The sequence below is a fragment of the Pyrgilauda ruficollis genome, unplaced genomic scaffold (assembly GCF_017590135.1).
Source record: "Pyrgilauda ruficollis isolate IOZ18807 unplaced genomic scaffold, ASM1759013v1 scaffold106, whole genome shotgun sequence".
In the NCBI taxonomy this organism is placed as follows: domain Eukaryota; kingdom Metazoa; phylum Chordata; class Aves; order Passeriformes; family Passeridae; genus Pyrgilauda; species Pyrgilauda ruficollis.
Window position 1 is genome coordinate 575,646 of NW_024508766.1, and position 20,786 is coordinate 596,431.

Sequence of the window (20,786 nt, forward strand, 5' to 3'; positions counted from 1 at the left end):
ATCTAAAATCAGTTGCATGGATTGGTAAAGAGCAGAACAGCAGGTTAGAAAATCTAATTGCTTAGAAAACACTGTAGTCTCAAAACATCCTTTAGTGACATAGGGTAAGGGGGAAATGTTTCACTTTGGAAATAACTCCAAATAGAGAAATCTGCTTTACACAAAACCCACACAAGCACTTCTGTGTACAACTGATGTCACTGCTGACAAGTTAAGCTGTTTATATTACCCGAGGGGAAAAAAAACAACAGAGAGCAGGTTTTCACTTGCAAGTGGAGTTTAGCTTATTTCCAGGAAAATATCATGGACACAACAAGTTTCTCATTTTTGCTTCCTTAGTCTCTCATTTCAAAATGCATTCTTCACAAGAGATTGATTCCTTCATTTACAATGCAACAGACAGAAATTCTGGAGGACAACAGATGCTGTCATCAGAAAGCTGGACTTTGGATTGTATCAAAATTTGAGTAAGCAAAACTACTCTAAATCACAATCTGCTTTGGCCATCCAAGCTCTCCTCAGGCTCAGAAACTGCATCAAGAGCCACTTATTGCCATGTTGTTCAGAGATTGCATTGGCTCTGGAGCACTTACCCAGCAAGGCTTGAAGGAAGAAGCACTGGCCAGAGATGGACACAAGAACACGCTGCACATGGATTGTGACTATTCAAGTCCTTTCACTTGCAAGAGCAGCGACTTTCAGTCTCCATTCTTTCATGAAGGCACTGCCCAGATGACAAGCCCAGTGAGCTCATTTGCTGCTTTGCACTTGCTGACTTAAAGCCTTTACAAGTACAAGGGTTTGGTCCTGACTCAGAGAGTGGTTGCTAAGCTGCACATTCTTCCTCGAACACAGCAGCTGGGAAACAGCTGCCCAAGAAATCCATTGCTCTCCCTCCTCTCCAAAAGATGTCCCACAGTCCTTCCAGGCAATGGACATGTGGGGGGATACCTCCTTAAGGGCACTTCGCAGGAAATGAGGTATTGCAGGCCATAATGCAATCCTGAAGGAGCAAAAACCTGACAGGAAGTAGTGCCCATGTCTTGCTAGTGAGCATCCTTAGATGCCAGCTTTCTCTGTTCTGCTACTGGAACAGAAAAACAATGAGAGAAAAAATCTGCTAGACAAAACAGACTGAAATAAAGCATTTGCAAACATTTTCTCCAGCCATGTTCCCAACTACTTTCAGTTGCTTCCTGAGACAAACAGTCCCACAAGGTCCCCAGAATGTCTGTGTCTTTGTCCCTGGTCCTTCTAAGCTTATCCAGTTTCTTCTATCATCTGCACACCGAAACTCTTGGCACAATCATATGGAGGCCTTACTGCACGTTGGCTGGGAAAGTTCTGTTTTAAGGCAATAAAACCTGAATTTAGCAAATATTTTTTTCTTCTCACGTATAATCAAGCAAGCTGAGCATATGGACAAGGTAATTCAAGAAGGTTACAGCCAGGGCCAGGAGATGGCATTTGTTTCTACTCTGTGCAAGGTTCTGTCAACAGAGAGACAAAAGATTTTGAAAGAGAGCCAAAAGACCACTAGAAATCTTCATGCTTGTGGGGTGTTTCTCCCATGGCACAACCTGACAACTCCTGATTCAGTTTCAGACACCGGAAAGACTCCAGCTCCACACATCTAGACACAATGAAGCTTCTGAAGAAGAATTTTTCGAGTGCTTTGCAGAAATTTGATGCATATCATCCATCAGCATGTGGGTTTTACAGAAGTAAGTTCAAAGACCCTTCTAATATTTCACTCGATCTACATGAACTCCAGAAAGCTTTGGCAAGTACATATATTTTTACCATATGTACATAACGGCTGAAAGGATTTATTTTGTTTCAAAAAAAACAGTGCTGCATCCAGGTGGTGGCCAGTCACCAGTGGTGTCCATCAGGGGTCTGTGCTGGGGCCAGTTCTGTTCAATATTTTTATTGATGACATGGATGAGGGGATTGAATCTTTAATGGTAAATTTGCAAACGACACTAAGCTGGGAGTGTGTGTCAATATGTTGGAAGGTAGGAGGACTCTGCAGAGAGACCTGGAATGGTTGGATGGATGGGCAGAGTCTAACAGGATAAGGTTTAGTAAGTCCAAGTGCCGAGTCCTGCATTTTGGCCACAATAACCCCTGCAGCGTTACAGGCTGGGGCAGAGTGGCTGGACAGTGCCTGGGCAGAAAAGGACCTGGGGGTGCTGGTGACAGCCGGATGAACATGAGCCAGCAGTGTGCCCAGGGGGCCAAGAAGGCCAAGGGCATCATGGCCTGGATCAGGAATAGTGTGGCCAGCAGGCCCAGGGAGGTCATCCTTCCCCTGTATACTCAGCACTGCTGAGGTCACACCTTGAGTGCTGCGTCCAGTTCTGGGCCCCTCAGCTGGGGAACGATGGTGAGACGCTTGAGCGCATCGGGAGGAGGGCAACGAAACTTGTGAGGGGCTTGGAACACAAACCCTGTGAGGAACAACTCAGGGAGCTGGGGTTATTTCATCTGGAGAAAAGGAGACTCAGAGGTGACCTTACAACTTCTCTACAACTCCCTGAAAGGTGGCTGTAGCCAGGTGGGGTTGGTCTCTCTCCAGCCAGCAGCTGACAGAACCAGAGGACACAGTCTCAAGCTGCTGCAAGAAATATAGATTAGATATCAGGAAGAAGTTTTTTACAGGAAGACTGGTAAAGTGCTCCCTGTCTGCCCAGGGAGGTGGTGGAGTCACCATCCCTGGATGTGTTTAAAAAAAGATGGGATGTGGCACTCAGTGCCATGGTTTAGTTGAGGTGTTAGGGAACAGGTTGGACTCGATGATCTTGAAGGTCTTTTCCAAACTTGTGGTTCTGTGATTCTGTGAAAACAACTTTTCCCACTGCTTGGGAAAGCCCTTCTTTCCCAAGTGAGATAAGCCATAGCATGATCAAAAATATAAGAATCTTTCTCCACTGGTGAACTCCTATTTTATGACTCTCTTGTGCATGCACACGCTTTGCACTTTGCTTGGCTTTCCTCCTATGGTTTCAATGATTCCCAGTTTCCATTTGATTGAAGCACAGGAGAGGTTAGAAACTGTCCCTTTACTTTTTTTCCTAATTATTAGATGATGCATTTTTGAAAGGGCTTCATAACCCTCTTCTCCCTTTTCTTCATAATATCTTTTCACCTCTGCCTCATTTTCCCTTTTCTTTTTGTCGCAACAATGCACAGAGCCTGCTCTATACTGCCACGTGAGCACTGCAAGAGGAGCAAGCAGGTCATTCTGAATCACATACCTGATAATTCAAACCAACACCAGAGCAGGAGGGAGATGCAGGGGTGTGCCCAGCCAAAGGCAGTTCTGTTTCCAGAATGTCTCAGGGCCATGTCACAGGCGGAGCAATGGAAACCTCTGATCCTGACTGGCATCACAGAGGTGCCTGGGAGTAACTGTGGTTCAGCTTATTAATCCTCAGAAGTCTGGGAGTTGCAAAAGAGGAGATGCTGTCATGAAAATGCTGTGACTGTGAATTCATCTTATCAGCATCACTAACCATTCAACATCTTCAGGGAAAGCCAGCTCTGCAGTGAAAGAACACAAAAAATTACCTAGAAATCCACATATTGACCTATGGTTTTGGCGGAGGGTTGGAGATCTTGAATGTCTGTATGTTTACACTGGTCTTTTAAAGAGTATACAGAGGACAAGAAAGATCTGTTGTGCTCTCACAGCTCTTTTTCAATAACCTAAAAGAAAATGCCTTTGTTACTATGAGACCAACACTGCTGAAAACGGAACAGAAAATTACAAAGTCAGTGGTAATAGCTTTGGAGAGGGTGGAATTCACAGCTTTACTTTTTGGAACTTCAGAAGCCTTTATGATCTGAAGACAAGGTTACCATTTTTCTATTATATCAACAGAGAAACAATCACGAGGTGTTGAACACTAAATGCATCCCTAGGCCATAAGCTTTCCAAGGCGGCAATAATTACTTTTTCCTGTCTGCAAGGCCTTTACTGTAATGAAGCCTTCACTCTATTCTTCACTCTATTAGTCACACCTAAAATGATAACTTTCTGCTATTGCTACTGATGATTGCGCTAGGTTTTTGGCAATGTTCTGTACTACGAGAAAAGTTTATCATCAGATAACTGGGGCAAGAAGGTACGGGAAGGTTTCATACAATGGGTCTTGTATCCTGAACAGAAACTGCTGGAGGTAGCCAGGAGGGCAAGGACAACTGAGGCAGTCTAGGGCAGATGGGATAAGCAGTCGTGATGGCCAAAGGCGAATGTAGAAAACTACTGCAGCTCTGCAGCTCTGCAATCAGGTAGCCAAGGTATTCCTCCCAAGCATTTGTTTGCTCGTATACTGGGAGAGAATTAGCTACACAAACAGAAGTTTGCACTACCATGGATCATTTTTTCTATCTGCCAGAATAGTTTGGCACCCATGAAACACCACCAGGGATAAATATCCATACCACTGTGAGTCTATCATCAGTTCTCCTCTGCTGAAGCAACTGACTTTGATTTGAAAATTAACAAACATGACCTGACTCATTGTTTTTATGTTGCTGCTTCTTTTATTTATATTTATTATTATTTGTAAATCATTAACAAGGAGATGGAAATTCTACTAATTTCCCCACTTCAGCCAAAAATCAGACACAGATACCTGTGTGCACTTCCCAAAAAGCAGCATTCTGTCAGTTCTCCATTATCCCTGATTGGCTTTTCATTCCTCACCTAACTTTCCCCACATAACTTTTGCCTTCAGTCTTCTGCCACTCAGAGAGCTGAAAGCTCCTCTGTTGCTTTTTGCCCGGAGCTCTAAAGGACAATGAAGGTCCTATGTGGCCACCTCCCCTTCTGCTTTTCTTCCCAGCTTGTTCTCAGGCAAATCTATATTTATCTGACCTGATTAACATGTCCAGACTCTGCTGCTGACTGGGAACCTCTCTAGAGACAACCAGGTCACCAAGAACCAGAGCCATGAGACCTGGGGTGTCACGGGCCTGCAAACACTCTGTCTGTATTTGGCAAATTCACAGAGAGTCTTCTAATCAACAGAGCTTACAGGCACATGGATAAACTGCAGGCACTAAGAACAGGTCACCATCATGTTTGTGAAGGAAATATGTGCTTTACTGTTTTATTTGTGTTCTTGGGATGGCCTGGTAAACATGCCAACTTGAAACAGTTCTGATGGCTTTCAACAGAGCCCTCAAGAGATACAACTCTACCATGGGATGGCAGGCTAAAGCCCTCATATAAATGGTTAAAAGAGAAAAGATAAATGGTAATAAAATGGTTAAAAGATAAAAGATAAAGAACAGGAGAAAGTGGGGGTTTATTTCAGCAGAGGGAAATCTCAAGAGAGGTGTGTATCAGTGACCTTTGCTGTTCAACACAGTCTCAAATAAGCTTGTAAAAGGTCAGAAGAGAAGAGCAGGAAGGCCAGAAACTTCACTAGCCTAATCACAGTTATCCAGACAAGAGCTGACTTTGCATATGTATCTGGTAGTATCAAGTGACTAGACGATAAGAGAGCGGATTAAATTCTATGTGGATAAGCATGAAATTATGCACATGGGTGGGGAAAATACTGCCATCAATTTAATATATAAAATGATGGTATCTGAGCTAATATTAACCCCTCAGGAATCACATCTTAGTTGGTGATACACCAAAAACACCAGTTCTGTACTCAGCAGTAGTCAAAACTTTCGCATTCTCAGATTTATTACACAAGTAGTGGAAGACACTATTGAGAACATAATTATTATCTTCCCGTATAGGTGAATAAATCCTGAGCTCTCTGCTCAGGTTGCCATGACAGCTCACTAGAACTATAGACCTATTGTTAGGTAAATATGTAACTACATAACTCTCTCCAGAAATAAACTACACCTTGCTTCCCTGATCTGTTAACTGTCATCACTGAATTTATTCCTTATGCACCAGCACAGCACAGCATCTTGGAGACAGCAGTACAGGACATGAAGGAAGTAGAATTCATACCTGAAGCAAGGAGGCATTTCCAGGTTAAATAACTCTTGGTAATACTGTGGTCACTCTTTGCAGCATGTTTTCCTAGGCCATATGCAAACCTATCTAATCATAGATTATAAAGCCTAGCATGCTGGAATAGTAGCACCTTACAAAATGAATAATGTCAAAAGGTGGACATAATTAAAAACAATATAATTATAATCCTGCTGAGAGTTGGCTCTGGCATGCTATAGGAAATAAACCAGAACAGAGCTGTTCCAGTGGGTCCATCAACATCCTAGCTAAACTACAACCAATTTCTAAGTTTTGCTACTGTTTCAGTCAAGTAATTTAGCTCCCACCAAGCTATTTTCCTCATACCTACACTTTCCTCTAAAGAAAAAAAATGCTCATTCCCATGTAACCTCAAAATGTACAGGTCCCATGTCTTACAAGTAACTCCTGTTGTCTGATCATAAACCAAAATGTCTTCCCCCTTGCTACGCACCCCATTTTCACTAGGAAGTTTCAAAGTTCTACACTTAGATTGTTTCAGTTTGTGCCAGAGACAGGCTTAAAGCAGAAGCGGATGCTGTGAGCAACTGAGGTCCTAAGGCATCTCTCTCTCTCTCTTATTTCTATTTTCAGGTGCACTTTAAGCTGCCTTGCGTTAGTAGTGATGGACCAATCACAGCACATATTATCATAGCATGAGAGAGGCTGAAATCTTGACTTCTAGCTGAACTAGGTAAATTGCCTTTTCTACATCTCAGAGTTTCTACTTTCCCTCCCGAGGTGGGAGGGAAGCACATTCAAGCAGATCTCATGAGTGTGATGGCAAATCAAATTTAGTTATCAGAAAGAAGAATCAAAAGCCTGAAATGGCCAGTCTTCTGAAGCACCCTGCAGAGTTATCAGTGAAATGTGTAGCTATTTGCCCTCATCCATAAAGTGCCCTGCACACACGCTGTACAGTGAATCTGAGATTGCTGCATTAGGGTCCTTGTCAGGAAGGGGAGAATAGTTTCTTGGTTTTGCTAAATGAAATTCTTCCTTGTTGACATGGCTATCAAGATCTCCATGTAGCTTTCTCTCTACCTGCCCTTGCAGGGCTCCAGGAGAACCATCCCAGCCAGCCCTCTCCAATTTCTTGGTCTCAGGAATCTCACACATGCAGATCAGAGCTGCTGGTGACTCACCAAAACGTTTGCAAGGGTGATCACACAGTTTGTGCCTCCAACTGCTGGGCTGCCTATCAAGTGTCACTCTAGGTTACTTTGCTATTAACTCTTCTTTTGAAGAGTGTTCAATCTGTTACCCACTGAGGCAGAGAAGCTGGCAGGCAGGCCTTGGGACAGTTCCTCAGAAACCTCTTCCCAGCCTCTAGCTCAGACCTGATCCTGCAGACCTGATGAAAAACAACTGCAGATGTGTCTCCACCAGGTGGAAATGCTTCTGTAGAAGATGGTAATTAACATGTTACAACAGCAACATCAGCAGCATGTGGGGGAGGAGGGAGCCAAAGGGAAGGTGAAATTTATAGCCAGCCAGAGCTTAGTGGAGCATTAGTGTCCAAGTCTTTGCCAGCCTGCAGGCCTTGGAGAGATTTCATCCTGCACTGGCCCATAGGGACACAGTTTATTTGTGACAAAGGTTCTGTGGAGGATGTTCCTCCCCAGCTCTCCCCAAGTATTTTCTATCCCCACTGGGATGAATGATGTGCAAACAACCTTCCTGTCTTCCCAGACATGGAATGAGAGGGTGCTGGCATGCTCCACTGAAGATTACTGCAGGTTTGGCCACCCTACTCAGCCAAGTCAGACATGAATTGTTCTCTTAATCAAAAGCTGTGTTGGGGTTTCAGATGTTGTAAGACAAGGATCCATCAAGCAATAATCAAAAAGTGTGAAATACAATATTTCACTTAGAGCCATGCTACATGATTTGACTCAATCTGTAAAATCATAGTGCTATTCAAGGGAACTTGTATCCAGATGTGATACAGGGATATCACTTCCCCATAATTTTTATAATTAGTCTGTCATAGCAGTACTCTCTCTTCCCCTAGCAGAGAGCTGTCAGGAGTTCCACACTTGTCCCCCATTTAATCCTCACTGTGACCAAATTTCTTACTCATTTCTCTTGTAAGAGAACAAGGCTCCAAACAAAAGAACTCAAAACTCTTCTTCTTTACTCGTACTACTGAGTATGGTAAACTCTGTTTGTGTCTGTCCCAAAATATTCTGACAATCAAAAACTGAAATTATTTGTTCTTCCCACCTCTGAGCTTCTTTCTTTGTCTCTTGTCCAGGTAGAAATGAAGACAATGTGAGGATCCCATCCACTCAATTGCAAATTCCGTAGAAGAACATTAAATAGAAGACAAGCACTATTTCTAACCAGAGAGAAAATCTTATCTGTAAATCCATGAACAGTATGTTTTAAAGTCCAGTGTAACTTTTCTTAAACAAAACCAGGTTTTTTTATCCATTTCTTACAGCCTGGCAGTACAATAAAAATTATCTATTCTGATTCTCAGTCCTTCTAAGGTATATATCAACAATAAATCATAGAGAAATAAGAAATGCAAGTATCAAAATATGCATTGGTATTTTCACCTGTACTAAATCACCAGCTTCACTTCCTTAGTCTTGATAGCCTAAAAAGTTTAATTAATAAAGAACATACTTATCAGACCAGTTGCAGAAAACTCATTTTACCATGAATTTTAAGATAGAAACTGTCTCTCCTGGGGCAACTGTAATTCTCTTTTTTGACCTGATGTGTTGAGCTAGACTAAGCAAAGCAAAGGTATAAAGGACTCAGACTAAAGAAGATATCTGGGAAACCTGCAGTAATATACTCTGCATTTATAAAGCAATAAGACAATGGCTTGCACCCTCAAATAAGGTGAATACACAACAACTTTGCAGGAAAATAAACCTAGATTAATAAACTTTATTCTGCATTGAATTAAAAGGTATTACAACATATCCCATAGCATTACGTAAAATAGATGTTTCTTGACTATTTGTAAAGGTGGTTTTGCCTTTTCCTTTTTTATTATCCACCCAAATTACATTACTGCAATTTGACTTTCAGGCTGAAGCCTCCAAAATTAAGTAATGGAATTTAAGTGAGGGATAAAGCCATCGATCAGTGCCGAAGAAGTTTCGCTAATGTACTTTGGGTAATCCTGCCAGCTGGACTGGCTCGTGGTCTTAACCAAGGGCAGCCAGCTGCACTCACAGAGCCTCGATCTTCCCTGTCAGCAGGTGCATGCCCCACTCTTCACAGTGAGAAGGGGCTAGTCTGGGGTGTCAAAATTCCAAGAAAGCACCTTGTTTTTGTCAAAGGTAAATTTTATGGTAGCCCAGTGACGTTGTTGGGGATGGGTGGTGCAGCACAGGCACAGAATCACAGAATTTATTAGGTTGGAAAAGACCATCTCTGAGATCACCGAGCCCAACCTTTTGACCAATCAAGACTCCTTTGACTGAGTGCCACATCCAGTTTTAGCTTAAACACCTCCAGGGATGGTGACTGCACCCCCTTCCTGGGCAGCCCATTCCAACATCTAATCACCCTTACTGTGAAGAAACTCCTCCTAATGTCCAACCTAAACATCCCGTGGTGCAGCTTAAGACTGTGTATTCTTGTCCTGTCACTAGTTGCCTGGGAGAAGAGGCTGGTCCCCACCTGGCTACAGCCTCTTTAGAGGGTGTTGTAGAGAGTGATAACGTCAGCCCTGAGCCTCCTTTTCTCCAGGTAAAACACACACAGCTCACTCAGATTCTCCTTGTAAGACTTGTGGTTCAGACCCTTCACCCGCCCTGGTCTCACTTTAGAGGGAGGAGCCTTGTGAGAAAGCAGTCCTGTTCCAGCACTGAGGGGAAAGTCTAAAACCACAGGTTTCCCCAGAAACAGCAATTCCTGTATAAAAATATGCCTAGACCAGAAATCTTAAATGCCTCATGCACTCAAAAGGCATCACCCAAAGTAGGTTATTTGGAAGGGAAAAGTTAAATTTGAGTCACTGCACTACCATTATACATGTATTTAATTAAATACAGTACACTCCCAAGAGCAGATATGAGTATTCTTATAACAGCTGTAAGAGATGGATGTGTAGAAAGAAACATTTAAAATTTTTGGTATAACTAAAACCTAAATGATAAAAATTTCTAAAACCACTTTTTGCTTAAAATGATGTTTTATTTAGTAAAAAAGTGATCCAAAATGGATGGATCATTTTTTTGAAATTACTCAGAAATGCTTATATATTTTAGTTTGTCTAAATTTATAAAACAGCTACAGACTGCCAAAAGAATTATATGTTTACTACTACAGCTCTGCTAGGAGATACTCAGTAGCAGTTTATATTGGCAGGTCAGGGAATGCAGAAGAAATATTAACACTGAAAATGTTTGGGTGGTGAGCTAGCTGTTTCAGCTGCCTCCCTAAAAGAAATCTAACAGAAATTTTTGTTCAAATAACCCATGACAATACTACAACAGATTTGAATGAATGAAATTACCTAGAAACCAAGATCAGAAGAAGCTGTTCATGACTATACGTCAGTCTCTAGGACTGCTTTACCCTTCTACTTCTACATACCTGGAGAGCAATGCTAACCAGCGTGGACAGGGTCATGGGAGAAATCCATCAGCAGTGTCCATGCACATACTCCTCTCCCAGGTCACTTCTCTTAAGAGGCTCTGACTGATGCACCTCTAAATCTTTGCAGCCACAGTGTGAAAAACACAGTCCGAATGGAATGAGGATGAAAATCTCTGCAATGGCAGAGGAGGAGTTTTCCTCAGTTTTCCATCAGCCTGCACCTTCCCACTGGCCAGGTCCTGGCGCTCTGCATGGTGACATTGGCATACAATGGCACCATGCTGCTGGGCAACTGCACAGACACTCAAATCAAGGAACTGTTTCCTTCTGAAAACCTACGGGAGATGCATGTCAGTCAGTTTATCAAAGCATAGCATTACTTAGAGCTTATTTGTACAAAAGACTAGGCAAGGAGAGGAAAGGAAAAAGGACATTTTTTCTACAATGTAGTGAACTTTGATAAGCTCCAAAAATTGCTGCTGTACATTTAGTCTCAGAGAAATACAGCTGGTGACTCCAAAGTTCAAATGCTGCACAGTGGCCAACCTGCTGGTGTCTTCCTTCTAGCAGTCAAGTATCAGTTCTTTGCCATCAAGCTACAGGAAGAGACCAAACAGGCAGCGCACAGAGGCAACTATGGACATGACTATTTGGTATTGAATAATTTTTGAAAATGCTAAGGTTTACATCAGTGGCCCACAAGAGGAGAAGCGGTGAAATAAATGCTCCCTGGGGCAGAGAGACTCTTCCTCTCTCTCTCAGAAGGAATAACAACTTCTAAGAGCTAAATCAGTGTCATATGCCTTGAAAATTTTCAAGTGCTCTCTTTTGTCTCACAGGTAATACTACTGAACAGCAGCACCACCAGATCACCATGCAAAACATGAGACACATCTTTAATTTTGCAGGTGTCAATCGCTCAGTAGCATTTCAGATGATCTATGGTTTTTTTCAAAGAAGAAAGGCTTTCCAGAAGAGATGTGTTGCCTTAAGAGAACAACCTGGGCTCGTATCTCTTTCTCTTTCTCTTTCTCTTTCTCTTTCTCTTTCTCTTTCTCTTTCTCTTTCTCTTTCTCTTTCTCTTTCTCCTCTCCTCTCCTCTCCTCTCCTCTCCTCTCCTCTCCTCTCCTCATATTGTACCTTCTGAAACATGAAAAACATAGGCATTGCAAGAAGGAACCTGCTGAATTATCTGTGTTCTGGCAGACGGTCTGAAGGGCAAGAAGCAAAGCAACCAGTGATTCTTTATTTCTGCCATTACATGTCTTTGCTTGAATAGAGGTGACCCCCAGAGGGTTCAGAGTGATGTAGTGACACAAAAAGGTTACTCACAGCCTTGGTGGTCTGGTCAGACACTCCGTTGCACTGTCCACCCAATTATCCATCTCCTTGTGAATTTGCCTTTCTGGGAGCTGCAGAGAAGGCTTGACTTCTCATTCCTTTCAGACACTGCCACTTCCCGGTTTAACTGAACCACTGCAGTTCCTCACTTAAAAGAAAAGCCAGGATGTGAACTAGACATGCCCTAGAAAGGAATTGCTCCAGGAATTACCTTGCATTACTGTAAGAGGCTGAAATCCTAGGCTGAAGCAGGAGGAAGTCTGCTAAAGTTTGTTCATATCTTGAGGAAAAGTTCAGTAACTGTTTTGGGACCAGTTAGACTGGTCTCAAATCTTCCATTTACTCATCCTAACTAAATCTGCAGAGCAGCCTCCAAGCTACAGTATGCTTCAAATGTCCCCTGCTAGCACCCTGGAACAGATGGGAGACTTTTTACTCTTAAAAAGCTAATGTATTACTCGATTAGCCCCCTGAATTTTATGTATTTCTACTATCTTCTCATAATTTCAAATATTCCTCTGGAAAGTTAAATAAAATTTGCAACTATGAAATATACAGGAATTTCTGCTGGTTTCCCATAGCTGAGTTTATTGCAGACATCTCAAATGAAAGTTTCTTAGGGCCAACTGTTAATTTGCCTCAGATATTAGCTACGAAATCTCACAGAATCCTGCAGTCCTCAAGTGTCTCTCTAAGGCAGGCAGTGGTCAGCTGCAGGCTTAAAAAAGAAGCATTTGAATATGAAGGGACACTATGAATATTTAATCACTTGCACACATTGCTTTTTAGGGTACCACAAATATTTGGAGAACATCATCTCTGTCTTTCTCCAAATGTAAGACAGGTGGTGCTAATGAAACTGCAGTGGGTGGGTTTTAAAAATACCTCCCTGCAGAGATTTTTAGGAGTGGTTGAAGTGACTCTCATGCAGCTTTCCTCCAGTACTATTTATAACCAGCCCAGCCATCTGAGGTGCCCTTGAAATATTTCATTATGTCAGCATATAACATTCTGCATACACTGCTGGTTCTCTCTGGCGCAAAGCAGTTGAAATTGTTCTGCAAACAGGAGCTTTAGGTTATGTTCCAGAAAGCTGATTAAAGCCTGGAAGGACCTCCAAAATGATCCAGACCTCCAGGACTAACCTGACTTAGACTCACAATCTCTTTCTATTGCAAACCTGGAAAAAGTCAGCTTTACCAAAGTACTTCCAAACTTACTGCCAAGCACACTAAGAGATCTGTGCTTGTCCTGTCCCAGGCCACTTCATTTTGTCCAATAGTCCAATACTTCAATCAGTGAGCCAAATCTGTTGAAGTACCTTCATGCCCACTGCACATAAAAAGCATGGCTGCATGAGGGAAGTTTTACAAAATGGTTAGAGAAAAGCAAGGCTGATCGGATGAAGAGAAGACATGAAACAGCGCATTAAATTAAACTCGTCTTTTTTTGCACTCCCTGGATGAGGATGTGCTCCGCAAACCCACAATTAGCTCAAGAAAATTGACTTCTGAAAGCATGAGCATGGACACACCCCCAGAATGTAAGCCAGGAGGAGGCATAGCATAAAATAAGCCATTACTTTAAGTGCTCTCTAAAAGTCAGTCCTCCTTCGTGCAACATTTCACAACAGTCCACCCTGACTGTGACCCCACTTCCAGTCTGTCTAGAAAGCCTGTTGCTTTGAAAAGCCATCAGGTAGATGCCACACTGCTGTTAGTGCACTCAAAGCCTGTGGGCAGCTCAGTTTGTACTTTACTTTGCCAGCTATAATCCTTTATTCTTGCCCTGAAGATATGTATTCCATCCCTAGCAAGGCTGAACACATGCGGAGAGGAATCTGTGCAAAGCACTTACAAAACCTCATGATGATCACCTGCAGAGGCTTTCCAGGAAGAATTGTTTTTCCTGCAACGGTGAGCACTGCCACCACATTGCAAGAGATGGGAAGTATTTAACATAGGCATGCTTGATAGTGTTAAAAGCAATAGGCTGCTTCTTTTCTACAAAGTAGTGGTGGGCTTTAAAAAGAGTTTATTCAGAATGCCTCGGGAAATTCACAAATGCACAGTCTGCCTGCAGTTGAGCAGAGATGTGCCTCATTGTCCTTTAAGGGTAGCTTGCAGCAGTGGGCAGGCATCCTGTCCAGTCTCTCCAAAATGAGAAGTGAGCAAGATCTGCAACCAGCTCTTGTCTACTACCCCTCCTGCTACTCTGCATGTCCACAGCTGCAAAACTGAATCACTCTTGCACCAGGATGATTTATTGTTAGCCCTTATCTAATTCTGACACAGGGACACAATGGCAGGAAAATCAATGACACTTGAGGAGCCTTGTCCAACCCCTTTGAGGGCTGTCCCAGGAGAACCATCAGCCCAATGTTCAGGTGTCATACCCACCCTTATGAGTCATTCAGGAGCAGCTCTCCAGATCAGGTGTCTGAGAGGGTTTGCTGCTTAGGGCTATGAGATGTTTTATGAAGTGCAGGGGAAAAGCAGTTCTGGATGGCACAGGACTCATTATGGGGAGGAAACAAAGGCAGGAAAAGAGAGAGGTGATTGGAGGCATGAAAAAAACCACAGGAAAACAGAGCTGTAAAGAGATTTAAAAGGACCAGATTTGTGTAAATTGCTTGTCAATACCTATGTCTTACTGTGCCATGTACCTGGTGTGCATCTGTCTCATTTTTTACAGTGAATTCCTTTCCACCCCCTTCCTGCATGAGGGGCACTCAGTTATGCATGCAGGTGTCTGGGTGATGTGTATGTGATGGTCAGTACCAGGAGCTGGAATGGAGCTGTGCCCTCCAAGGCATGTTATGTCCAAGCAAAAGCGACTGGGGAGACTGGGATTTGGTGTCCAGCTATCGGATGGGCAGGGGACTGAGTCTAGTCCTCCACCTTGTACTGAGTAAATGCTTTCTGTGAATAACTACAGCTGAAGCTCAGAGGCCCCAGCGCATACAAACACACACAAGCACGTGCAGTCCACATGTTCTGCTACTGGTGCCAGTTCTGAGCCTTTGTTTTGTCTTTGGTTTCTAGACAAAAGTGCCTGTTTTTCTCAAAACTTTGTTCTTCCCTAACAAATGCACTTTTGCGAGCAGTCTGCTCTTCAGCACCTGTTTTTTTTTTCATGTTATGCATGATTTTGGCTGCTCTGAAATGAGCTGCAAATGGCCGGCAAGGAACACACTTTTCTAATAGATCCATTGCACAGTAAGACAAAAAACAGATGCACGAGTGTCAAGGAAAGCCCATGCAACTCATCTTTCATGTCTGTTCTCAAGGAGTTGGGTTTGTACACAGTGGAGAATAAAACAAAGAGGCTTCCTGAATTACAATTCTAATAGCAAAAGAGATGTGTTAGCATACAGCCCAGTGTACAGTGACAAAGTCAGCTGTCCCTAGCGCATCACATTAGCTGCAACCATCATCTACCCCATCCACTCCTCTGAGATCTGTAGATCTCTAGACCCTGTAGTTATAAGGGGATTTCTAACTGCTTCTGTGCTGCAGTTCAGAGAATGGATCCACCATTGCCTTGGCCCAATTGTTTGCTTGGAGGGTGGTCAGCTGAGCAGTCCAACATTGCACTGCTACCCTTAATAATCCTTGAATGAACCAGACCAAAAAAACGCTTGGAAAGGAACTGCCATAGCGTGATACGAGATGTCCTAAAGTGGAAGAAAAGAAGCAAGGGAAAACCAACTAAGGAGCTCTTGGAAAAAGAAAGAAAAACTGCAGCTAAATCAGGAAAATCTAGTTGTAAAATAATCAAAGCCATTTCTGGACTCCAAGACCAAGAAGACTTACAGAAGTGGAATAAACAAAGAGCCTGAACATGGTATAAACCTTTGAGGACTTAGAATGCCAAGATGTGCCTGCTTTCATGTTGAAATTTTGCAGACATGTGCTCCTAAAGCTCCTATGAGTACCTGCCAGCAGATGGGTGGGATCTAGCTGACACTGGCTCCAGATCTGTACTAAGTTTAAAACAGCTGCATCCATCCCTGATAAAACTGGTCTGTGAGAGGGCAGATGGATGATAGGTGGACCATGGACTTCCAGTTAATGACAGCACCCTAGCTGCACCCTAGCTGCACACTATCTCAAAGATATGCCTTCTTTTCCCTGAGGCTGGCTGGCTGGTAATTGTCCATAAAGCTACACACTTGTCTTTGGATATCCCTTTGCTACTTCCAGTGCTTAACTCTCCCACTGGCTATTTGACCACCTCAGAGGTGGTCAAATGACCCTGGAAAACCACAGGACACAGTTTCTTCCCCCCTAGCTGTGACTGGCCATCTCGGAGCCTCCTTTCTAACCAAGGACCTGATTAGAAACTCTCTCACTGCCACAGGACTCAGTAAGGGCCTTCTAGCACAGCTTCTGCAGTGGGGCTGCAGGGTCACCAGGAAGTGTGCAGGGACACCGGCCCAGCACTTCCAACATACAACAAGACATTAAGTGATACATGACACAAAATCCAAAGCAACCTCATGTACTGAAACAGGCATTTCCCAACTCATCTCTCTTTTCCATTGTGTCTTTTTCCAATTACTTTGCACCCAGAAGTGTATAGACTTCTCAGACATCTCAAGTAACTCCAGTGAAGCCTGTATTTTTTTCCATTGTCTAAGCAAAGACTTCACTGTTTCAGTCAGCTCACCCTTCCTGATGACCTTTAGAATCTCCTGCAGAATTCTTTTTTTCTGACTTAAATTAAGTCTATCATCAATTATGTAACAGTGGCTGTCCTTTCAGATGCACAGCCACAATAGCTACATTTTGTATGTTCCAGGCACTTAGTGTGTTAGACTACACGCAGTCCTTACCTCTTCCATGAATTATGGATAATGATTGATTAGTAATAAAATCAGCCTCCTCTCCAATTCCAGCACAAAATCCAGAAAACAGCAGACAATTTTTAAGATCATGAGTTCCTGTGTCTGCAGAACCCGATATTATGAGAAAGGCTACAAAAAGTGCTTCATCATTATGTCTGCTTACCAAAATATCTTCTGAACACCTGAAAACTATGTGCAGGATGGACTGTGAACAGCCCAGCCTGAGATCCACTAAAAGGAAGGCAAAACCTGTGCAAAAGTGTGGAGAAGAAAGAGAAGGGCAGAATCTCTGACCTTTGCCTTCCCTCACCCACCACTGCCTGCTGTGAGACATTCCAAGGCCTCTGGGAGATGATGCTGTCAGCTCAAGAAGAACTCTCCGATCCTTCTTCCTTGGATCCAAGTCACAAGTGTGCTGTGGAAACCGCCCATCTCCCTGCTTCTGCCTTCTGAGGTGAGAGCTTGACTGCAGGGATGGGGCACTGTGCCTGCATTTTGGGGGCAGGGTGGCTGCTTTCCAGCTAAGCTGCTCCCAAGATTGGGGAAGGTAGATATGACACTTCAAATGGCAGAAAATAAGAAAAAAACTGCACAAACTGCTTCGTCCCAACCTGGTATCAGTGGCAAAAAAAGGTAGCAAGAGTGTGGTGGTGGGCTATTTTTTAAAGTAACCATAGCTTTTTCTAACTTTTCTCTACTTTTCTTTCTCTTTACCTCTTTTACTGTTAAATAAAATATATCAATATTTTTGGTATCAGTGTCTAACCTCGTTTTGGTTTTATTCTTGTTTCTGGGAATAACTGAACCTTTGAGTTCATCCTGCCTTATTCACAGAGAGTTTTCTTTGTTCCTCCATGATGGCGGCGGATTATAACACCACCAACAGAACTGGCTCCTGCTCCTAGCATGAAGCAGGAAGCTGAACTGTCACCTGCACCACTTACAACATGATGTGCAACATCAAATGGGCCACACAGATCAGAGTATCTGAACAGGGAAAGAGGGACAGATGAGGCCTTCTCATATCTAGCAGGAACAGCTCCCACACTGCAGCAACAAAGGCAGTCAACCCACCAAAGCCAATGAAGCAAGAGGATCAGGCCCAAGGCAAGTTGAAAGCATACTTTCTTAAGAAGGACCCTCAGAGATCAGACAAACAGTACCAAGATGCCAATCAGCTATGAAAAAAGCTGAAGGTGGGATCCACCTACTACCTCAGATCTGAGAACTTTCTTGAAGGCAATGTGAGCTACCCCAGGTGCCCATCACAGACCTGTGAGCAACTCTTTGCACCTGCTTAGCCTCCAGCCATTCTGGTTAACAATAGCAAAGTTACTTGTGAGACCCTGTGAGCCTGAGTAGTCAACCTTGTCTGTAAAGGACACTCTAATCTCCAAAAGCTCTTGAAGAGAGAAATGGTGAAGCAGTCCCTGTCATATCAGAATACATAGACTTGGGACTGCTTGTTTTCTAAGGAAAGAGAAGACAGTCATCAGAATGAGAAGCTTGTTTTCTCTTGAGTCACAACACAGAGGATCTGTTTAGGTGCCATTGGCAGAGGACCCAGAAACAACTCATCATCTGTGCTTCAAATCAGCATTGACCATTTTTAAGCAATGCCCACTGCAATGGCTCAATAAAATCTAGAGAGACCCTCAAAGCTGAGCATTTCAGTTGAAATCATCAAGTCTCAGATGTGCAGCTGCAGTCCGCAACACTGACACAAAGCAGAGAAAGGAATCTTTTCCAGAGGTGTGAGAGCAGCCCAAGGGACACATTCTAGCTGACATCAAGATTCATTAGTGTACTAGTCTCTTTCCAGGCACTTCTGCAAAAGAGCAAAATGCAATTAAACAATAATCCAAGTAATGCTAATACAATCCATTGCAGCTAGTTACAAAGGCATTGCTTAAATGGGAAAACAGAAGCATTTGGACAGTACATTGTATTACAAAGTACACCAAAGCAGAACTTCTGTTCTGCGCTCTGATGAGAACCAGTAGAAAAAACCAGAAGTACAGACATTATTTGCTGCATCAGCAGTCAGTACTGCTCCCAACAGTAGTGGAAACTGTCATATGGTGCAGCCTTGGAGCACCCACAATCAAAGCCTTTGTGTTCTCTTGGAACAAGGATTCAGGCAAGGGACAGTGAACTTTGCATCAAAGGAGAAAACAAATAAACAAATAGCCTTTAAGAATTTAATGAGAATGAAGTTTTACTTTCTTCAAGTGTGTGAAGAAACAATTGCAAACTACAAACTGGGGCAGGAAACAACAAACAAGGCTTTAACGGCAACATCTTCTCATGGAAATCACCCAATCAGTCTTCAGACTGAAGCCAATGGCTTTTATTTTTGTTCTGTTGTCATTTCCATGGACACATTGACATGCAATCATTACACAAAACACACAAAGCACAGACATGTCCAATTCAAGCCCTTCAGTAGAACACCGCTACACAGTGACAAGTGCAAGCGCACTGCCATGTGAAAGACTAGACATATTTATACAGATGTGGATCACATCTTCCTTTTAGTAGCCAAATCCCTCAGACTACTCTTGCAAACCTTTTTCTCCACTAATGCTAGATCATTGCTTGACTTTTTCAAAATAAAAGTAATGAAAAGGAAGCCTAAAACAACCAAGAATATAAAAAGCTAAATGAGGATGGTGTTGGAAATTAAAGATGTACAGGGACTTGTTATGGAGGTACTAGGGATTTGCACTGCAGTTTACCTCTATTCATATGCAGCACTGGATTAAGCCTAACTTGAGTTGTGGCCAGTTGAATCCTGAGTGACTATGTCTACACCTGGGTTTAAACAGCTGAATTTATCTATCTTAAATGCACAAATTCAATTGATATGGATTTTTTTCTCTGACTGCTCTAACCCCAAGGAAGCAGTTATTGCACAAAAAGAAGTAGTGCACTCAAAGTAATGATTTTTTTTTTGTAGCAGAATAGTCAATCAGCAAAATAAGAAACTCTAAGTTACATATAAAGCAAGAAATACCAGTAAAAACTTTTGTATTTCCTCTGGGATAAAAAATGTAGTTAGTTTCTACTGGCTGCAGGGCAGGTTGATGCTTTCAGGGCTAGCAAACACAACTATTAGCACAATTTCTTTTTGTGATGCTTGGGAATTTCAAACAGGAGAAGTTTTTACACTTTATTTATTAGAATAACACCATGTTCAGGAAAGGGAGGGAGTCAGGCCCATCACTGGTTACTTCACAGATAGATGGAAGCAACCAGTAGCACAAAGTTCAGGTAGGTATTAAAACCACATATAATAAAGTCTTTTGGAAGACTTCCAAAAAGTAACACTTGCTGAATTAGTGATAATTTTTGTTCAATTTTAAGTGACTATACACAGGCAAAGGGATTCTTCTGCAGTTAGTCTCTCATACTGATATTTAAATGAAGCTAGTAAGTGGCAAATGCCTAATTTCCTCAGGACAACTATGTATGAGTAATGTCAGTGCAAATAAGAAATGCGTGTATGAATAAAACTGACTTCAAAGCAGCCCAGAGTTGCTGGTAGTTCCTAACAAGCCAAGAGCATAAATAAAGGTACTGTCCTCTCAGCATGCAGAGCAGTTCACAAGCTATACATTTGCATTACTGCATGTAATGCAGATGCTGCAAGAAATTCAACTACTGCAGCATCTGTTTTGCACTGTTAACGTCTCAGCCACAGTAAGGTTGTAAGGGTAAGATTGAAAGGCGCGCAGATAGGTCAGGTAAGTACCTTTTTCTCCAGGTACACAAAGACACCAGGATAGCGCTGTTTTCCCTCTTGGTGACTGAAGCCATTTAATTTCCTACCTAGCAGTTACTTGACACACACTTGTCACAGACATACTTCTAGTGGAGTAATACTTTAAGCCATCCTTCTGTTTTGAGCAAAAGGCAGATTTTATGACAATGCAATGCCACACCACCTCTGTTTCAGTCACACTGCATTTATTCAGTGCTACGATGACTGCTAGCTCCTTATGTTCCTGGGAGAGA

General features: G+C 42.7%; 1 protein-coding gene across 1 annotated transcript in view; it reads right to left on the reverse strand.

The window, feature by feature from the left end:
* The window catches only part of PCGF3 (polycomb group ring finger 3), a 132,922-nt gene that overhangs the window by 55,131 nt on the left and 57,005 nt on the right, over positions 1-20,786 (reverse strand). The gene's annotated exons all lie outside the window — the stretch shown is intronic.